A 21906-nucleotide genomic window follows, 5' to 3' on the forward strand; every position below is an offset into this window, starting at 1 on the left:
GGACAACTGGTAGGGGGAGAGAAAGAGAGAGAGAGACCCTAAGCCATGCTGACTTTATTGTTTGAACCACTCTATGCTTATTCAGCTCTGCTGTTTGCCAGCTGTGTCACCTTGAGAAATTTATTAACCTCTTTGTGCCTCACATACCTCATAGGTAGTTGTGATGATTAATATATTAATATACATGAAGCATTTAGAACAGATTCTAGTACATAATAAGCATGTATATGACTTCATTGACATTATTATTACTTGATTTGTACATGCAAGGAAAACTAATATGGTGTTTATAAATTGAGCCCAAGAAAGGGCTCAAAAGGTGATTTACAAAATGGGAGCCGACTAGGTTAATACTATTTCATGCTGTCTCTGGACGCAGATGTAGGGGGAGTTATTCTCTAGGGAGAGTGAGCCTCTTTAGTAACCACAGGAACCAGGGTGAGAAATCTTAGTTCTAACCCAATGAAGTAAATGCTGGGATCTCCTACTGTTCTCATATATTCTGCTTAGAAGATATGAAAGTATTATGGAAATGATTTTAAGTACATCAAGAGAGAGAAAAGCATCCTAGTGTTGAAAGTCAAAGAATATGTATTTGAGCACACTACATTTCTCTTCCTCCTGAAACATCTTTAGAAATCATAGCTTTTTTTAATTTAGAATTCATTGGTGATTCTTGGGTTTTAGCATCAAAGTGAGGTCTAAGCTCTGATTTTTTTTTTATCTTGCCCAAATTCCTACCTAAGGGGTCTAGGGAGTCATGTCCTATGAACCATAAATTCTCATCAGATAGGTTTTATTTGACCCTGTATACTGTGACTTACTTTTCAGTCTGACTTTGGCATAACGTTATGAGACAAGGAAAAAATATTTAACCCCAAAATGTATTTCCTTGCCATACCTTGAAATTGCCCTGCAAAGTCTCTTGTGGGGAAAAATCCACATTCTCTGGAGAATCCCCTTTCCCCTTTGTTTTCTTCCCTTTCTTTCCAGATCCAGGAGATAATCAGCTAAGAGGCTGGCACCCTTTTAAGTCCCATAAGAAACATTTTACAACCTGCTGTCTGTCTGAAGTCTGCTATCTGAGAGACTCCTCTGTACACTAAAACTTGGTCCCTACAATCCTTTGTCTTAACCTGAATATTCCTTTCCATTAATCCCAGGTCTTCAGATAAACTCTTCCAATTGTCAACTGCAAATGTTTAAAATTTACCTATAGCCTGGAATCCCCTGCTTTGAGTTGTCCCACCTTTCTGAACTAAACCAATGTCATTCTTAAATGTATTTGATTGATGTCTCATGCCTCTCTAAAATATATAAAACCAAGCTGTATCCTAACCACCTTGGGCATATGTTCTCAGGACCCCCTGAGGGCTGTGTCACAGGCCATGGTCACTCACATTTGGCTCAGAATAAATCTCTTCAAATATTTTACAGAGTTTGACTCTCTTTGTCAATTAAAAAAAAAAAGGTACAATTGCAACAAAAGAATTCTGTGTTCTTAATATTCATGATTAAGCAGTTGCTCTGCTGAGCACCTCTCGGAAGATTTTGTACAATATGAAATACCTTCCAGAGCTGAGCATCATTCTGAGTTTCAGCATTACCCCATTTTCATCAAGATAGACGTAAACGTGATTATTGCAAATGACTAGATCTTTTCCAAGCATTTAGCTCTTAAAACTCAGATGAGACTTAATCAACTGTTTTCCCATTTTATATCACCAACGTCTCTTATTCTGCATAGCTCAGAAGTCAAGCTGAGTTTGAATTAAAATCCAGTTTTCCAGGCTGTTACTGAAAGATAAAAAGACTAATTGGTTTATAGCTTCTTCAAAGTCTGTATACCACAGGTTGAGTTTCTGATGTTTAATCATTTATGTTACTGTATAGTGTCTATCCTATTACTGACAAACCCAAACCTTCTATGGGCTGTTTTCTCTTAGTACCTGTGATCTCACCACAGCAAATCACCATTTCACCATAAGCATCTTGTTATTATTAGTTGGAGATCCCATACTCTGCCACTAGTTGCTGCAAATCCATTTGGCATTAATGACATATACTCCATAGCCATTCTGCTGTAATTTAGCAACGAATAAATCCATTAAAATGAAGAGTTGCTGAACTTCCTGCATTACTGTGTGAGGAACTTTGCTAGCCTGCTCCACAGAGAAACTAGTGAAAATTATTAAAAGCAAACTAACTCAAAGCCTCTGGAAATGGTCCTAAAGGCAAACAGCAAATGAAGAAATAATCCCAACACTTTGGGAAGCCGAGGCAGGCAGATCATGAGGTCAGGAGATTGAGACCATCCTGGTTAACAGGGTGAAACCCCATCACTACTAAAAATACAAAGAAAATTAGCTGGGCGTGGTAGAGGTCATCTGTAGTCCCAGCTGCTCTACTTGGGAGGCTGAGGCAGTAGAATGGCTTGAATCCGGGAGGCGGAGCTTGTAGTGAGCCCTGCACTCCAGCCTGGGAGACAGAGCAAGACTGTCAAAAAACAAACAAACAAAGGCCGGTGGCTCACTCCTGTAATCCCAGCACTTCGGGAGGCCAAGGTAGGTGGATCATGAGGTCAGGAGATCGAGACCATCCTGGCTAACACAGTGAAAACCCATCTCTACTAAAAATACAAAAAATTAGCCAGGCGTGGTGGCGGGCGCCTGTAGTCCCAGATACTCAGGAGGCTGAGGCAGGAGAATGGCGTGAACCCGGGAGGCGGAACTTGCAGTGAGCTGAGATCCGGCCACTGCACTCCAGCCTGGGCGACAGAGCGTGACTCCGTCTCCAAAAAAAAAAAAAAAAAAAAAAAAAAAGCCTACAACAATAATTTGGTAAGAAATGTGAGAGTCTCTGGTATTTGAACCAAGACTACTCTCCTTCCCCTTTTCCAGCTTAATGAGGCATAGACTTAGCATCATGTTGCTGTAGCCAAGAAGACCAGGATCCCTCTCCCTCTAGCTCCCAGTGGAGAGGGCTTTCTTCCCTGGAGGAGCAGGACCTCAGCATTTCTCATCTTGTCCACAGCTATCTGTTGCTGAGGTTAAGTAGTGGGTGTGTTCAGTCAGAATGGGGGCTCCCTTCCTCCTATCCCCCACTTATGGAGTGGAGACTGTACCTTGGACAGGCACATTAAAAGCACTGGGGCCCCAGTCACTCTTGCTGCAGTTCATGAGGCGGTGGTTCCATGCCACTAAAAACAAGCTCAGGCTGTGGCATCTGCCCTCCACCAAGCACTCAGATCCTAGAGCACAGCTGTCACTCAGAAAGCAACTTGTCTTTGTCTTCACCCCCAGCTCCAGAACCCTGGCTTAGAGATTTTGCCTGGGGAAAGAGCAAGCTATAAAACAAATAACTCTCAATCTCTTCCCAAGGAAACTGACTTCATTTGCAACACACTGTGGAGAGCACAAGCCAAAGGGCACTCTCAAGAGCAGTGGAGACTGTGGTGATAGAGCCTAGACTGTGGGTTGCCTAGGAGAGAACCAGAATATGACAGCTGGAAGGAGCCCTCATAGGGTGAAAACAATTATCAAGCACTGACCACAAAAGTCATTCCTTCAAAGGGACCACAATTTAGGGTGAATTAGTTTGTAAAGCTATTCATGCCCTCAGGGTACTTTTTAAAACAATAAAGCAATCAGCCAGCAATTAGTGGAGTTCAATAGGTGGGTGTGGTCAGGGAAGAAAAGAAAAAGGGTCCTACCAATCCTATTATCCCAGGGTTACTATAGCCATCCCCAAAGCTATGCCTCCCTGAGGAGCAACATCAGTGGCTTAACGTGTGTGTGTGTGTGTGTGCGCGCACATAAAACTTCAGTAAAATAACCCAGCTGGTAAAGAAAAAAAAAAGCAAATAATAATAGCCCAGGAGAGGGAAGTCTAGTGCTCAGAACTGCTACAGAATATGACATAGTTTGGATGTTTGTCCCCTCCAAATCTTATGTTAAAACTTGATCCCCAGTGTTGCTGGAATTTTGGCTTACTAAGAGGTGCTTGGGTGTTAGGGGTAGATCCCTCATGAATGGCATGGTCCCTTTCTCTTTGTAATAAGTGGGTTATCACTCTATTAGTTCATTTAAGAACTGATAGTTGAAAAGAGCCATACCCTTCTCTTACCTCTTCCTTTCTCACATGTGACATGCCTTCTTCCCCTTCCTGAGGCCCTAAGCAGAAGTAGATGCTCATGCCATGCTTCTTATTCAGCCTGTAGAATGGTGAGCCAAACAAACCTCTTTTCTTTATAAATTACCCACCCTCAGGTATTCCTTTAGAGTAACGCAAATGAGCTAATACAATATATTATCTAAAATGTCCCATTTACAACAAAAAATTATGCAAAGAAACAGGAAAGTATGACTGACCCATACACAGGAAAAAAGCAGGCAATACAAAACTGCCAATGAGAACAACCAGATGTCATATTTAACAGGAAAATATTTCAAAATAGCCACCAAAAATGGTGGAGATAAATGCTTGGTGCCGCAAAGTGAAACCAGCACTAAGACAAAAGTTTTCTCAGCAAGGCAACTTACTTAGCAGAAAGTGCTACTCGCATCAATCACGATTGCAAGAGCACACTGGATAAAGGAAAGCGGGGGTTTTTATTCCTAATGCAATCCCTACCTCTGTGTCGCTCCCCCATGGTCTAGGGTTGGACTGCACAATCTAAACTGACCTGATTGGCTATTCATGAATATTTTCCCAAATAAGGAAGGGAAGGGGGATGTCAGTTACAGTGGTGGGACATGGAGTTTCTGTGGGAGGAATGGGTGTAGAGCAAGTAGCCAAGGGAACAGATGTGAGTTATTGATTAGAACTGATGGGAAGGTTGTTTACAGTAACTAGGGGCAAGGAGGCAGGGAGAACAAGAAAGTTGAGTTTGAGAACAAAGAACAAGGTATTTAACACGCTAAATATTTGAAGAGGAATAAACTTATTGTATCCTACAATTTCCCCCCTCTTAATTTTTATAGTCCTTCCTCTTTAAACCTTTTTAACATGTCTTGGTTTTGCTGTCCAACTTGATCCTCTAAAAGGAAAAGCTTGTCTGAATAAGGTGGAGGAGAGCTAAGGGAGGTTTTAGTAAGTGCTGTTTCTATAAGCCTTTGTACTAGCCCACTGATGCATGGTATGACACAACACCCAACAAGAATTAGTACACCTACTACAGCTGCCTACCCCTTTCACCCTGGCATTTCATCTACCAGAAAAAGAAAAAGCACAACACTGTAAAATAGGAGAACCCCCTTATGAGTCTTTTGACTCTCAAATTTATTTAGATGTAATTGGAGTCCCATAGGGAGTACCTGATAAATTCAAAACCCAGACCAAATAGCTGCAGGATTTGAATCAATATTTTAATGTGTAACTATTAATAAAAATGTAAATTGGATAAATTACATCTATTATAACCAGCAATGATTTGTTAATTACACTAGAGATGCTGTCAAAGTAATAGCTGACTAGTTAGGGCCTACTAGCCAGATGGTTTGGGAAAAAAGAATGGCTCTAGACATGATGTTAGCTGAAAAAGGTGGAGTTTGCGTCATAATTAAAGCTCAAGGTTATGCCATCATCCCAAACAATACTGCTCCCGATGGGAGCATAACAAGGGCCTTACAGGGACATACCTCTTTATCCAATGAATTAGCTAAAAATTCTGGAGTTGATAACCCTTTTACAGGATGGCTAGAAAGGTGGTTTGGTAAATGGAAAGGAATCATAGCCTCACTGCTTACTTCTCTTGCAGCCATAGTGAAAGGGGTAGTCAATTAGACAAGAGCACAAGTACCACTCCAGTTACTTGGCAAGTGTCCAGTAAGGGTCTGCCACAGTACCACCGTACATCTGCTCGAGGATAGCTAAGGGTGGACTGACGGGTAAGCTTCTGGAAGGGCTTAAGCTCATTGCATCCTGTTAAGCTTCCGAGGAATGCCAAGTTTTCCCCTTGTCGTGAGAGACACCAAGTGAAATTGACATTGGGAGATGGAAGCTGGATGGCCTTCAGGGGCTGACCTGAAGGGTGTTGGACTTCAGGATAGAGCAGAAAGAGAGAACTTGGCATTATTTATTGCCCCAAGCTGTATAATCCTGGAAGAGAGCTTCATGCAGCCCATGCGCGGTCAACTGGGGGGACCATCTGAGTGGAAAGGGTACAATCTGGGCCTCTGGCCAGCCATGCACACAAGCATAACAATTGCTTTTGTTTAGCATGTGGATGGAATATTTGATCCATTCCAACCAGGCATTTGCATCTTGATATCCTGTTTCAATTGCTAAAGTTTGCCTTAGATCATTTACTTCTACAATATCTACTTTAGTCTTATCATTGGGTATAGAGGGGATGGCAGTTTGATTAGAAGAAGGCTTAGAAGGAGAAGAGAGGGAAGGGGGTGAAGATGATGAGGGATTTTGAAAGACCCTATGAGGTCTGTGCCAGCCAAGTTGGCTCCCATGCCGTAGAAGTGGCTCAAAGTAGGTCTAGGATCAGTAGAGGTAGAAGTGAGAATAGAAATTTGTACTGGATTACATTGGTTACACTAGCAACTGGGGTGGGGGTGCTTTCTTTAGTAAAGTGAATGTATGGTTTTAAGGATACACAACCACCTGTCGACGAGGTTTAGTCTTGATATTTGGTTGTCCGCAGAACATCATTCCAGCTGTGGCACACCTGTTTCTCTGTATTTGTTAAAAAGCAAGGGTCTTGGTAGGGGGAGCCTCTTATTTTAAAGGGGCAGGGATACTTTTCTGAGGCTGAGAGTTGCCTTTGACTTTGAAGATCTCTACAGTGTATGGCTAAACAAGCATCAAACGTAATAATTTGGAGTGAATTCGATTTAGTTACATTGATAACAAGGTGGTTGGCAATAGAATGAGAAAAGAAGAAAGAGTAATGGAATAGATGAAAGAGAGTTAAACTTTTCTTAGCTTTAGTTTGAAGGGATTTTCCCTGGGCCAATAACCCATGACTGCAGAGGTGGTGGTGCTTTCTTGATTCAGGTGTGATGGGTCCATCCTTTTTCTGCTGTTGGGACTGTGGTTTCAGTGGTTAGAAGCACCAGGTAAAGCTCTTCCCAGGCCGGCTCAAGTTTATCTTCTTTCCAGCTTTTGATGAGGACGTGATCCATCCCCAGGCTGATGTTGATGTACTGGGAACTCCAGGGGCAGCGCCTGTGCTAGGAGACCTTTGGTTTTAAAAAAAGAGAAAGTAGAGGAGACACCAGGTATATAATTCCTGAGGAATTGATCTTTTATTTCAAATGTAGGAATGTCAGCAGTGGAGTGTAAATAAGGCAATCCATAGAGCATCTCATAAAGAGAAAGGCCAATATCTTTCCAAGGAACAGCTTGGATTCTTACTAAGGCAATAAGAAGACATTTGGTCCATGGCAACTGAGTCTCTAGAACTAATTTGGTTAAGTGATTCTTTAAGGTCTAATTCATCCTTTCTACTCTTCCTGATGAAGGTGGGTGCCAAGGAGTATGATATTCCCATTTAATGTCTAGGGCTTGGGATAGCTTTTTAATGATATGCGCTGTGAAATGGGTTCCATTTCTGAATCAATATTTGCTATTAGTCCAAACCTGGACACTATCTTTTCAATTAATGCTTTAACTACATTGTTGGCCATTGCATTTGAAAAGGGAATGGCTTCAACCCAATGAGTGAGGTGATCTTCTATTACTAATAAGTACTTTAGGCGACTGATTGGGGGCATTTCAGTGTAGTCAATTTGAACACTTTGGAATGGTCTTAGCCCTGCATCCCTCCCCGCAAGGGGTGATTTCTTTAAACTTGTTTGTTGGTTTTTTTTTACATATGAAGCAACTATCTTTAACCTGTTTGGCTACAGTATAAATTCCTAAACACCCATAAACCCGGAGAACTGCCCACACATAGCTTGGGGTCCCCAATGGGTCCCTTGATGCAGATAGGACAGGATTTCTCTCATGATGGGTTTGGATAGTATTTCTCATTGGTCTGGTAACACCCATTTTCCTTCTGAGTTTTCTTTGGCTCCTATTCTTATTAATTTTTCCTTTTCTGCAGCAGAGAAGATAGAGTTTGTAGCAGGGGGAGGAAGACAAGGAGTTAAGTGAAAGAAAGGTGTTTCAGATGAAACAGCAGCCTGCTTAGCTACTTGATTTGCAAGGTTATTTCTACAACTTGTAAAGGAAAAGTCTTTTTGGTGTCTGGGGACATGTACAATGGCTATTTCTTCTGGCAACTGGAGATTGTTTAAAACATGGATGATTAGATCTTCATGGGCAAGATTTTGGCCTTTAATATTAATAAGACCTTGCTCAGGCCAAATTTTTCCAAATGTATGTCCTACTCCAAAGGCGTACTTAGAATCAGTATAAAGAGTTTCTTCCTTGTTCTGTAAGTGTTTTAAGGCCTGGTTGAGTGCAAATAGTTCACAAGCTTGGGCAGATCAACTTTGGGCAACCTTCCTGACTCTATTTCTTCAAGAGTTTCTCCATCAATTACTGAATACTCATTATGCCTTTCTCCTTTGATTACTTGGGAGGAATCATCTATAAATAAGCATCACCCCATTTTGAAAGGCGTCTCTCCTAGATCTAGCCTGACCTTCATTTGGTAGTCAATGGAATCTAAACATAGGTGTTCTCTTTTTAGATTTGGGTCTCCTGTCAAGAAACCTGCTGGGTTGAGTGAATTATCAGTAGTTAAGGTTAAGTCATCGTTTTCTAGTAGAATAGCCTCATATTTCAATTTTTCAAGATTCAATTTCAATATTTCAAGATTCTGGGGTCAGTGAGCCACCTTCCTGCTTTTTGATTTAAAGTAACTGTAACTTGGTGGGGTGTGCTTACAGTTAATTTTCCCCCAAAGGTTAATTTTCTGGTTTCTTCAACTAATACTTCTGTAGCTGCAACAGATTGAATGCATTGAGGCCATCCACAGGTAACTGGGTGTAAAACTTTTGATAGGAAGGCTATGGGCTGCCAGCAGCCACTGTGTTCTTGAGTAAGCACCCCTAAAGCTACCCTATTATTTACGTTAACAAAAAGATGAAATGGCTTTTTAGGGAAGGTAAGGCTAAAACTGGGGTGGTTATGAGTCTGTATTTCAGCTCTTCAACCTGCTCAACTTCCTTAGAAGTCCAGAGAAGATGGTCTGGCTTCCAGTAGGTAAGCTTTTCATATAAAAGTTTACTTTTTAGGGCATATGAGTCAATCCATAAGTGGCAATATCCAACTAATCCTAGAAATTTTCTGAGTTCTTGCTTAGTTTGAGGCAGGGATAAGGACACGATGCCTTCAACTCACTCAGGCCCTATCCTTCACTTACCTACACTGATGGCCTTAAATATTAACTTCAGGCTCCACATACTGAAGCTTTCCCTTTGAGACCCATAGCCCCTCAAACTCCAGATGGTTAAGAATATGTATAGAGAAACCAGCTACTTTCTTTACATCTTCACCAGATATAAGAATATCATCCACATACTGGAGCAGGCATATCTGCTTTGGGATGACAACTGTTTCTAACACTTGTTCTAAGATTTGGAGAAAAAAGGTTTAGGGAGTTTGTGAACCCTTGAATTCTATTGATACTGTTGTTTTTTCCCTAAATAAGGATCCTCCCACTCCAAATATGTCTTGGCTGTCTTCAGCCAAGGGGCATGCCCAGAAGGCATCCTTTAAGTCTATTACTGTAAACCACTGATGATTACATGAAATTATGCTGAGAATGGTGTATGGGTTGAGGACAACAGGATGGGTAGTCTGGACTATTTGATTGATGGCTCTAAGATCTTGCACCAGTCGATATGACCGATCTGCTTTCTTGACTGGCAATATTGGAGTATTATAAGGGGACATACAGGGTATAAGGGAGTCCATATTTAATAAGACTTTCAATGATAGGCTTTAACCCTATTCTGCCCTCTAGGGGAATGGGATATTTTTCCTCCTCACTACTTCCCTGGCAGTTTTCAGCTTGATGTGGTTTGGAGGGATTCGGAGTTTCCCTAGGTTTCCCTCCCTTGACCAGACATGGGGATTACTGTATTTTTCATCTGCAGTGGTGAGTAGGTTTAATGAGGTAGGAAGTCCTTTAGGGCAAACTTGTAGGCCTATGCCTAATTTTAGCATTAAGTCTCTTCCTAGTAGATTAGGTCTTGCCTCAGGAATCAATAAAAATTTGATATGAGTCAATTGATTTGGTATTTAACTTCTGTACTTTCTAAGATTCTTGCCTTAAATCTTCTCCTTTTACCCCAGATACTAAAAGTTCTTCTGAAGAGCAAGCAATGTTAGGTGGAGGGAAACAAATGGAGAAGCGAGCCACTCCTGAATCGACTAAAAAGGTGATAAGCTTATGTTTGGGTCCCACCTCTAAATTTATCAAGGGCTCCTGGTGGGATTCGAAGCAAAAGAGACAGAGCCCCTGACTCCCCTATTCTTCCTCAAAAGTCATGAGTAGAAGGGCTTCTTTCTCCCTTTCCAATTCAGAACATGCTCTCTTGAAGTGGCCTATTCTTCTGCATTTGTAGCACCTATCCTGTCTTTCCTCTCTCACAGTCCTGGGATTCTTTAACTTTGCCCCCCAGCCCCAATATTCTTTAGAGGGTCTGGTAGATGAGGGACTGGGTCCTCTAGAGGGAGGCTTGGGTCCTTTAAACAGCAGTCTGGACCCTTTATAGTTTCTGGCCCCCTGGAAACTATGTTTAGAAATGTGTGGGTTTGGAGCCACCTGCTGGAAAGTGGATAAGATGAGTTTTGCGTTTTGTTTTTACTTTTCTTTGTCTCTCTTTACATACACTTTTGGAGCTTCCCTAAGAAGTTCACTCAGAGGTTGGTTTTCCCAATTTTCTAATTTTTGTAATGAAATATCTGGCCAACTTTTAGTGACAAAATGGAGCTTTAACATTCCCTGTCCAATGGGATCTTCTAAATTTAGGCCTGCATATTGTCTCATTTGGCCCTTTAGTCTGTCCAGAAATTTCATAGGCCCCTCATCTTTTTCATATTGTATATCAAGTGCTTTAGAGAGCTTTTGGGTTTGGGGTACTGATTCCTTAATTCCCTTTATTATCGTGTTCCTTAGGTCTTGCATATTTTCCTGGTGAGCCATGTTGTTATTGTTCCACTGGGGGTCTTGGGTGGGAAACTTTTGATCTGCAGTAGGAACGTTTTGACTGGGAGGGTGTTCATGTTCTCAAATTGCCATAGCAGGTCTATGGATCATACTTCTTTCTTCCCCCCAAAAGAGGATTCCTAGGATGGAAATTAACTCAACACAAGTGTATAATTGAGGTCCCAATAATTGATCAACTTGATCTGCCACCCATAAGGGTCATCACACAATAGCTTAAGTTCCTTCTTAAAACTTTGGACCTCCAAGCTGGTTAAGGGAGCATTCACAATGCCAATAGCTCCCCCTCCTTGTGGCGCCTCCTTTAAGGGGAAGACAGTTGGGGCTGCCTCCTTAGGTGTGGAGGGAAATGGGAAATTTTGGATAGCCTTTCTCCATGGTTCTATATCACATTGGAGTACTTTTAGGGAAGGGTACTTGGGCTGAGAAGTAACAGGCTCATGGGATGATTACTAAGAATCAGGATTGTAAGGAGGAGGCATAACATGAGCAGGGGAAGGATCTGGAGTGGGATCCGGGATGGCAGCAGCTGCCTGAGGGGAAGGGTTAGGGGCACTGAGTGGGGGAAGATGGTCTAGGGGATCCCATGTGCTGGAGTCTTTAGGCATGGGAACTGGCTTTTCTGACTCTTCATTTTGAGATTCAAGATTGAGTTTTAGCCTAGTTGTCTTAAGGGAAAAAGGAGAACAGGTCCCTGACTCCAAACAAAGAGCATAGTCCAGTTCTTCTTGAGAAACCAGACTTTTATCATTTACATATTAAATCAGAAGTTGACACACCACATCCTCATTTGACCTAAACATTGGCCAGAAGATTGAGGATTTGAGGATGGGTCCCTGAGTCCAAATAAAACAGAATGTTTTATCATTTGTTGCTTTTTCTTATGTTTAGTTCTCTCATTATCTTTCCAGTATTTTAACATGAGACCTAGGGGACTATCAGGGGGAATATCTTTATTGCTATCTTTCTCTCTTTTAATCTCTGTCTTGCTTGGGATATTTCTCATGTGGAGTCCTAATTAGGCTCAATCCCTCATATTACAGATTTCTTGCCTATCCTTCTCTGGAGGCTTATTGAGGCTTGGTCACTTGTATTAGAGACTTCTTGCCTATCCTTTAGCCCCACCTGCTGGAGCCTCCTTGTACCCTTCTTTCACTTTGTCCACTCTGGTGACTTCCCTGAAGGGAATTTAGGTCCCTCTTAGAATTGGTGTGCCAGTATAAACCCCACAGCAGGATCCTCCTTAAGCCATTTGAGGTAACCTCGGAACCACAGATAGGAACCACTCACTCTGCAAAGCAATAGTGCTTAGTACAATCCACATAAGCAGCACTACAAGCAGTAGTGCTTGTGACCATTCACACACACTTTCAACCTCCAAAGTATCCTGACCACCAAGGAAATACTTTGTCACTCCAGCGACATTTCTTACCTTGGTTTGTGCACAGAGTTACCTGTTCTCTGTGCTGTTGCAAGCCTTTTTCTCCCTGCGTTGCTGAGAGTCCGGGTTTATTCATCGCACTGGGTGGGTCCCAATCCCTCACCCTGAGGACACTGCAACAAGAAAGTGGGATGTGTCTTCTCACGAGAGGTGACCGGAGACCCCCTTCCTGGGGGAGAATGGGAATCCTGGACGAGCCCCCACGTTTGTTGGAGATAAATGCTCGGTGCTGCAAAGTGAAACCAGCACTCAGGCAAAAGTTTTCTCAGCAAGGCAACTTACTTCTGCAGAAGGGTGCTGCTTGTGTCAATCACGATCGCAAGAGCACACTGAACAGAGGAAAGCAGGGGTTTTTATTCCTAATGCAATCCCTACCTCTGTGTCACTCCCCCATTGACAGGGGTCGGACCACACAATTTAAACTGACCCGATTGGCTATTTCTGAGTATTTTCCCAAATAAGGAAGGGAAGGGGAATGTGAGTTACAGTGGTGGGACTTGCAGTTTTGGTGAGAGGAATGGGTGCAGAGCAGGTAACCAAGGGAACAGATGTGAGTTATTGATTAGAACTGATTGGAAAGTTGTTTACGGTAACTAGGGGCAAGGAGGCATGGAGAACAAGAAAGTTGGGCTTGAGAACAAAGAACAAGGTAGTTAACAGGCTAAACTTTTGAAGAGGAGTAAATTTATTGTGTCCTATAAAAAACATGTTCATAGAACTTAACAAAAGCATGATTAAAGAGGTAAAGGAAGATATGATGACATGATGACATCAGATAGAGACTATTAAAGAAGAGATAGAAATTGTAAAAAAGATCCAAAGGCTGAGTGTGGTGACTCATGCCTATAATCCCAGCACTTTGGGAAGACAAGGAAGAAGGATTGCTTGAAATCAGGAGTTCAGTATCAGCCCGGGCAACACAGTAAACCCCATTTCTACAAAAAAAAAAAAAAAAAAAATTAGCCCAACATGGTGGAATGCAGCTGTAGTCCCAGCTACTTGGGAGGCTGAGGTGGGAGGATTGCCTGAGCCCAGGAGTGTGAGGCTGCAGTGAGCTATGATCACACCACTACACTCCAGCCTAGGCAACAAAATGAGACTACATCTCTTAAAAATAAAATGAACCAAATTAAAATTCTAGAATTGAGTAGTTTAGTGATTGAAATAAAAAAATTCAACATCAAGGGCTGAGGAGTAGATTTGAACTGGCAGAAGAATTTTCAAATTTGAAGATAGATCAATAAAGATTAAGTAAGCTGGAGAACAGAGAGAAAAAAGATGAATAGAAATTAACAGAGCCTTAGATAAATATAAGACACCATTAAATGCACCAATATATGCAAAATGGGAATATCAGAGGGAGAGGAGAGGGAGAAGAGAGGAAAAAAATTCAAATAAATAACAGCTGGAAACCTCCCAATTTTATTGAAAAACAATAACCTATATAGCCAGGAAGCTCAATGAACTTCAAATAGGATAAACACAAAGAAATACATAAACAGATATATCATACTAAAGATGATAAAAGTCAAAGACAAGGAGAAAATCTTGAAAGCAGCAAAAGAACATCTCATTCCTTATTAAAAAAAAAAGGCTCAATAAGATTAACACTCAATTTGTAAGTCAAAACAATGGTGATCAGAAGACAGTGGAATGGTATATTCAAAGTGCTCAAGGGAAAACAAAACCCTTTTAACCAATAAGCATGTACCTCCAAACTATTTTTTTTAAGTGAAGGAGAAATACAGACTTCCAAAGATAAGAAAACTGAATTTGTTGCCAGCATACCTACCTTGCAAAACATGCTAAAGGAAGTTTTTCAGGCATAAAGCAAGTGACCCCAGATGGTAATTTGAATAGAAAAACAGAGAGTACCAGTAAAGGTAATTAAGTACAAAAAATAGTATAAATGCACATTCTTGTCCCTTTCTTGTCTTAATGAATGTAAAAAGCAATTGCATAAATAATATGTAAAGAATGTATTGTTGGGCCTCTGACATGTAGAAATGTAACATAAGCATAATATATTTGCTAATCACAGCACAAAGAGATGAAGGGGATCGAAGCTCTATTGGCCAAGGAAATGAGTACAGATGATAAAGTAATAATTATAACACTGTATCTTTTTGGTCTGTAACATTATTAGATGTAATATGTATAATAATAATACTACAAAAAGGGAAAAAGTAAACAGAGCTATGTATCAGTAAAGTTTTTTATGTAATCACTATAATTAAGCTAGCTTAATATTGAAGGTGATTTTGATAAGTTAAGATGTAATTGGTAAACCCTAGAGCAACTATTAAAATAAAGCAAACTAAATAGTAAAAAATTATTAAAGAAATTAGAATGCTACATTAGAAAATATCCATTTCATGCAATAGAATTTAGTGAACAATGAAGAGAACAAAAAGGTGTAAGACACATAGAAGTGTATTAGTCAGCGTTCTCCAGAGAGACAGGACCAATAGTATATAGATAGAGATATAGATAGAGATAGAGACATATGAGAGAGGATTTATTAGGGGAACTGGCTCAAACAACTATGGAGGCTGAGAAGTCCCACAACAGGCTATGGGCAAGCTGGGGACCCTGGGATGCTGGTAGCGTGGCTCAGTCCAGTTCCAAAAGCTTTGGAATTAGGAAGTTGATGGCTCAGTTCTCAATCGGAGTCGAAGGCCTGAGAACCTGGGGTGGCAGCAGGGTGGGGTGCTGGTTTAAGTCCTAGAGTTCCAAGACTGAAGAGCCTGGGGTTCTGATGTCCAAAGACAGGAGGAGAAAGTCTGTCCCAGCTCCAGAAGAGACAAATTCACCTTTCATATTTTTGTTCTATGGGGGCTGTCAGTTGATTGGATGGTGTCAGCCACATTGGGGTGGATCTTTTCCACCTGTCCACTCAGATTCACATGCCAGTCTCACAGACACACCCCAAAGAATACTTTACAATCTCTCTAGGAATTCCTTAATCCAGTAAAATTGAAACCTAAAATTAACCATCACAGAAAGCAAAATGTAAAATGGCAGACACAAATCCAACTACAGTCATGCATTGCTTAGCAACATTCTGAGAAATTTGTTATTAGGTGATTCATTGTGCAAATGTCATAGAGTGTACTTACACAAACCTAGATGGCTACTACATACTAGGCTATAGGGCATAGCCTATTGCTATTAGGCTACACACCTGTACAACATGTTACTATACTGAATACTGTAGGCTGTTGTAACATGATATGAGCATTTGTGTATCTACACACAACAGCTTGCAGGATTGCAAGTTGTTCTGGATGAGTCACGGTGTGAATGGTAGTGAATGTGAAGGCCTAGGACGTTACTATATATTACTGTAGACTTTATCAACTCTGTATGCTTAGGCTACACTAAATTTATTTTAAAATTTTCTTTAATAATAAATAAAACTTAGTTTACTGTAACTTTTTTAGTTTACAAACTTGTACACTGTTTAAATTTTTTGACTTTTATAATAACACTTAGCTTAAAACACATGTTGTATAGCTGTACAAAAATATTTTCTTTCTTTATATGCTTACTCTAGAATAATTTTTTCACTAAACCTTTTTTAACTTTAAAAATTTTTTTTGTTATAAACTAAGACACAAACATTCATATTACCCTAGGCCTATACAGAGTCAAGATTATCAATGTCATTGTCTTCCACCTCCACATCTTGTGCCACTGGGAGGTCTTCAGGGGAAGACAGGCATGTCTGTATAATAACAGGAATAACAGGCATGGAACTGTCATCTCCTATGACGATAATGCCTTCTAATCCTGAAAGACCTCATGAGGCTCTTCTTGAGAAGGTGTCACTCTTTTCAGAAATATGGCCATGGTGATTTGCTTGGTTTGTTTCTTTTTTTTCATCATAGATTTGCTTGTAAACAGATAACACACTATGAACATTTAGCTTTATTAATGAAAACCTTTCAGTGTTGGGGTTCATGTTTTCAGTTTTTTAAGGAGCTTGTTGGGGTCTGCAAAAGCTTCTGCTAAAGCTTTCACTATAAATTTTTTGAGGGTTCTTTTACTTCTGTAATTATCTTTCCTCTTGCCTCTTCTTCAGCTCTCTGTTCCTCTTGCAGTTCCAACAACTTCTTGTTGGTCAATTCCTCATGAATCATCTCTAGGAGCCCTTCAATATCATCCTCACACACACCCATGTTTAAGTTATTTGTCATCTCAACCACAGCCTTGTTGATTTTTGTAACCTCCTCATCCTTTGCAAATCCTTTGATGTCATGGTTGAACCTTTTGAATGTCTTCTTCCAGGTACCATTTATATACTCCTTGGTGACATCACCCTAAACCGAAGCAAGGTTCTTGATACAGTCATAGATGTAATTATTCCAGAATTGCATCAATGTCTTCTTCAGTTACAGCAATAGCCTGAGTAAAGGTCCTCCTCAGGTAGAAAGCCTTAAAAGCCATTGTACTTTCTCAATCCTTTGATTGGATCAAAGAGGTGGTGTTTGTAGGGAGAAACACTACTTTGATATTGGAATAAAGATCACCAATAAGAGGAGAATGTGCAAGAGCATTATTAACAGTAAGTAAAATTTGAAAGTTATGTTATTTTTCAGACAGTACTTTTCCATTTTGCTGGCACAGCAATTTAAGATGACATCTTAGAAAAGGAACTGAGTCATCTGTGACTTCTTACTGCTCCTGTAGTGCACTGGCAGTGTGTGCTTTTTAATATACTTGAAGGCCCTGGAGCTCTCAGTATGACAGATCACAAAGGGTTTCAGTCTGTAGCCTGCAACATTGCCCCCAGACAAGACTATGATCCTGTCCTTAAAAGACTTGAACCTGGCGTTGACTTGGCTTCCTTATGAATGAAAGTATCTTCAGGCATTTGTGTGCAGAATAGGGAGATTTCATCCATATCAGAGATTTGCTCTGGCAAGTAATTTTCTTCTGCAATCAGCTTATCTAGAGTTCCAAAAATTCTTCAGCTGCCTTAATATTGCACTCACAGACTCACCACTCACTTTCACATTATTAATGAATGATAATTCTTGAGTCATTTAAAATCCCGAGCTAGCAGTAAATTCAATGTCATAGTCGGGTCCAGTCTTTTCTTCCAATATCATGGACAAACTTTTTGCTTTGATTATGATTATCATGGTACTGAGAGGAGTATACTTCTGTATCTTATCTTTAATCTAAGACATTAGAACTTTCTCCATATCTGATATAGGATCATCTCAAATTTCGTTAGTCTCATTAGCTTTGATTAAGCAGATCCTTTAACAGCCTTTAATGCTTTGTTCTTGTTCTTCAAAATGTTAGCTACGGTGGAATAGGACATGCCTGATTGGTGAGCAATAATCATCACTGATTTTCTACCTTCATAGTCCTTAATCACTTTTAATTTTGTTTCCAGGTCAGTCATTCAATGTGGCCTCTTAATGGCAACATTATTCATGATTTTTGTATACTTAGGAGTCATAATGAACAAAACAACATGAGATTAAATCAAGCACAAGAGAAAATGGTACAAGCAAAAGATGAGGTAAATACAAGATGGATAAGACTGCTACTGGCATGGCATGACATACTGTTTTACAGTAAACTTTTTTATATGTAGAAATACACTCTAAAGATTAAAAAGTATAGTATAGCTGGCATGGTGGCTCACACCTATAATCCCAGCAGTTTGGGAGGCCGAGGTGGGCGGATCACCTGAGGCCAGGAGTTTGAGACCAGCCTGGCCAACATAGTGAAACCCCATCTCTACTAGAAATACAAAAAATTAGCTGGGTGTGGTGGCAGGCGCCTGTAATCCCAGTTACTCCAGAGGCTGAGGCAGGAGAATCGCTTGAGCCCCGGAGACAGAGGTTGCAGTGAGCCAAGATCACACCATTGTACTCAAGCCTGGGCAAGAGAGCAAAAAAATAAATAAATAAATAAAATAAAATAAATAAAAGTATAGTTATAGTAACCAATAACATAGTCATTTATTATATCACAGTAGTTTACTCCAGCATCACCACAAACATGCAATGCACAAGGCATTCCTTACGTGTTTGTGGTAATGCTAAAGTAAACTACTATGATACCAGTCATATAAAAGTATAACACACACAACATTACAGTCACTATGATGTCAGTAGGTGTTAGGAATATTTTTTAGCTCCATTATAATCTTGTGAAATAACTGTCATATATGTTGTCTGTCATTGACCAAAAATGTCATTGTGCAGCACATGATTGCATATCAATAATAGCATTAAATATGGATGAATGAAACAATTGCATCAAAAGGCAGAGATTGGTAGACTATAAAAAATGTGATCTGACTATAAGCTGCCTACAGGAGACACATTAGATACAAATACATTGAAAGTAAAAGAATGCAAAAATATATATCATGCAAATAGCAACCACAAAAAAGCTGTAGTGGCTATATTAATATCAGACAAAATCGACATTAAAACAAAAAGTGTTACTAGAGATAAAGAGGGATATTTTACAATGATAAAAGGATCAATCTACTCGGAAGATTTAACTACTATAAACATATATGTACCTAATAACAGAGTACCAAAATACATGAAGCAAAAACAATCAGAGGATGGAGAAATAGACCAACAATACAAATTGAAAACTTTAATACTCCTCTTTCAGTAATGAGTAGAACAACTATGCAGAAGATCGAAAAGAAAATAGATGACTTGAACAACATGATAAGCCAACCTGACCTAGCCATCCATAGAACACTCTACCTAACAACAGAATATACATTCTTCTAACATGCACAGGGAACATTTTCAAGGAAAACAGTATGGCGATTCCTCAAGGATCTAGAACTAGATGTACCATATGACTCAGCCATCCCATTACTGGGTATATACCCAAAGGATTATAAATCATGCTGCTATAAAGACACATGCACACGTATGTTTATTGCGGCACTATTCACAATAGCAAAGACTTGGAATCAACCCAAATGTCCATCAGTGACAGACTGGATTAAGAAAATGTGGCACATATACACCATGGAATACTATGCAGCTATAAAAAAGGATGAGTTTGTGTCCTTTGTAGGGACATGGATGCAGCTGGACACCATCATTCTTAGCAAACTATCACAAGAACAGAAAACCAAACACCGCATGTTCTCACTCATAGGTGGGAACTGAACAATGAGATCACTTGGACTCGGGAAGGGGAACATCACACACCGGGGCCTATCATAGGGAGGGGGGAGGGGGGAGGGATTGTATTGGGAGTTATACCTGATGTGAATGACGAGTTGATGGGTGCTGACGAGTTGATGGGTGCAGCACAGCAACATGGCACAAGTATCCATATGTAACAAACCTGCACGTTATGCACATGTACCCTAGAACTTAAAGTATAATAATAGTAGGCCGGGCGCGGTGGCTCACGCCTGTAATCCCAGCACTTTGGGAGGCCGAGGCGGGCAGATCACGAGGTCAGGAGATCGAGACCATCCTGGCTAACACGGTGAAACCCCGTCTCTATTAAAAATACAAAAAAAAGTTAGCCGGGCGTGGTGGTGGGCACCTGTAGTCCCAGCTGCTCGGGAGGCTGAGGCAGGAGAATGGCGTGAACCTGGGAGGCGGAGCTTGCAGTGAGCTGAGATCCGGCCACTGCACTCCAGCCTGGGGGACAAAGCAAGACTCCGTCTCAAAAAAAAAAAAAAAAAAAAAAAAGTATAATAATAGTAATAAATAAAAAAGATAGAACGTAAGCTAGATCATAAAGCAAATCTCAATGAATTAAAAAGGACCGAAATCTCACAAAGTGAGATTCTCCCACCAAGGGAATGAGATTAGAAATCGATACTGGAAAAAGCCTCAGCCTGTCATGGTGGCTCATGCCTGTAATCCTGCTATTTGGGAGGCTGAGGTGGGAGGATTGCCTGAAGCTGGGAGTTTGAGACCAGTCTGGGCAATATAGTAAACATTTTTTAATATATCTAAACATTTTTTAAAGAATTAGCCAGGCATGGTGGTGAGTATCTGTAGTAGCAGCTACTTAGGAGGTTGAGGTGGGAGGATTGCTTGAGCCCAGGAGTCCGAGGGATGCAGTGAGCTATGATGGTACCACCACTGCACCCCAGATTGGGCAGCAGAGCAAGACCGTGTCTCTAAAATAAATAAGTAAATAACTAATGAAAACATATTTAAATTTTAAATTTTTTTTATTTTAAAAATTGAAAACCTACAAATATGTGGAACTTAACACACACCTAAATAACCAATGGGTCATAGAAGAAATCAAAGAGGAGATCTGAAAATACTTTGAGATTAATAAAAATAAAGATACAACATGCCAAGATGCAGAAAAGCAGTACTTAAAGGGAAGTTTATAGCTGTAAGTGACTAGATTAAGAAAGAAGGAACTCAAACTAATAACTTAACCTTCCATTTTAAGGAAATAGAAAGAGAAGTGCAAACTAAATCTAAACAAGCAGAAGAGAGAAAATAATAAAAATCAGAGTGAAAATTAATGAAATAGATAATAGAAAAACAATAAAGAAAAATCAATAGAACTAAAATTTATTATTCGAAACAATCAACAAAGTGTACAAATCTTTAGCTACATTGACTAGGATAAAAGGGAGATGCCTGAAATTAGAATCAGTAATAAAAGTAGGATCATTCCTACTGTATTGACTTTACAGAGATGAAAAGGTTTATAAAGAAATACCATAAATAGTTGTCAGCCTAAAAATTAAATAACAGATGAAATGGACAAGTTCCTAGAAAGACTCAAACTATTGAAAATAAACTCAAAAATAGATGCTTGAAGAGACATATAATAAGTGAAAAGATTGAGTTCGGGAAAAAAAGACCACAAAGAAAAGCCCAGACCCAGATGGCATCACTGCTCAATTCTACCAGATAATTAAAATTTTAAAAATAATTAATGTCAATTCTCCAAAACTCTTCAAGAAAATAGATTAGGAAACATTTCACACCTCGTTTTATGTTTCCTGTATTGCTCTGATATCCAAACCAGAAAAAGACATCCCGAGAAAACTATAGACCAATTTCTTATGAATATAGATGCAAAAATTCTCAACAAAATATTAACTAAAAGAATTTGGAAACATATAAATTATATACGTGACCAAGTGAGATTTATCCCAAGAATGCAAGATAAGTACAGTAATGTAATACAACATATTAATAGAATAAAAAAAAAAAACACAATCATCTCAATGAATACAGAAAGAATATTTGACAAAATTTAACACCATTCCATGATGTAAAAACTATCAACAATGAGAAATAGAAGAAAATTTTTTCAACCAGATAAAGGGCATCTACAAAAA

General features: G+C 39.9%; 1 long non-coding RNA gene across 1 annotated transcript; it reads right to left on the bottom strand.

Moving 5' to 3' along the window:
• Nucleotides 1-5243: 5243 nt before the first annotated feature.
• On the bottom strand, nt 5244-12807 carry LOC141408700 (uncharacterized). Its single transcript, XR_012425004.1, has 2 exons — nt 12567-12807; nt 5244-7193 (listed from the first exon to the last, which is right to left on the bottom strand). It is a non-coding gene; the product is annotated as an uncharacterized lncRNA (long non-coding RNA).
• Nucleotides 12808-21906: the final 9099 nt, after the last annotated feature.

This window comes from Macaca fascicularis, chromosome 15 (assembly GCF_037993035.2).
Source record: "Macaca fascicularis isolate 582-1 chromosome 15, T2T-MFA8v1.1".
Lineage (NCBI taxonomy): Eukaryota > Metazoa > Chordata > Mammalia > Primates > Cercopithecidae > Macaca > Macaca fascicularis.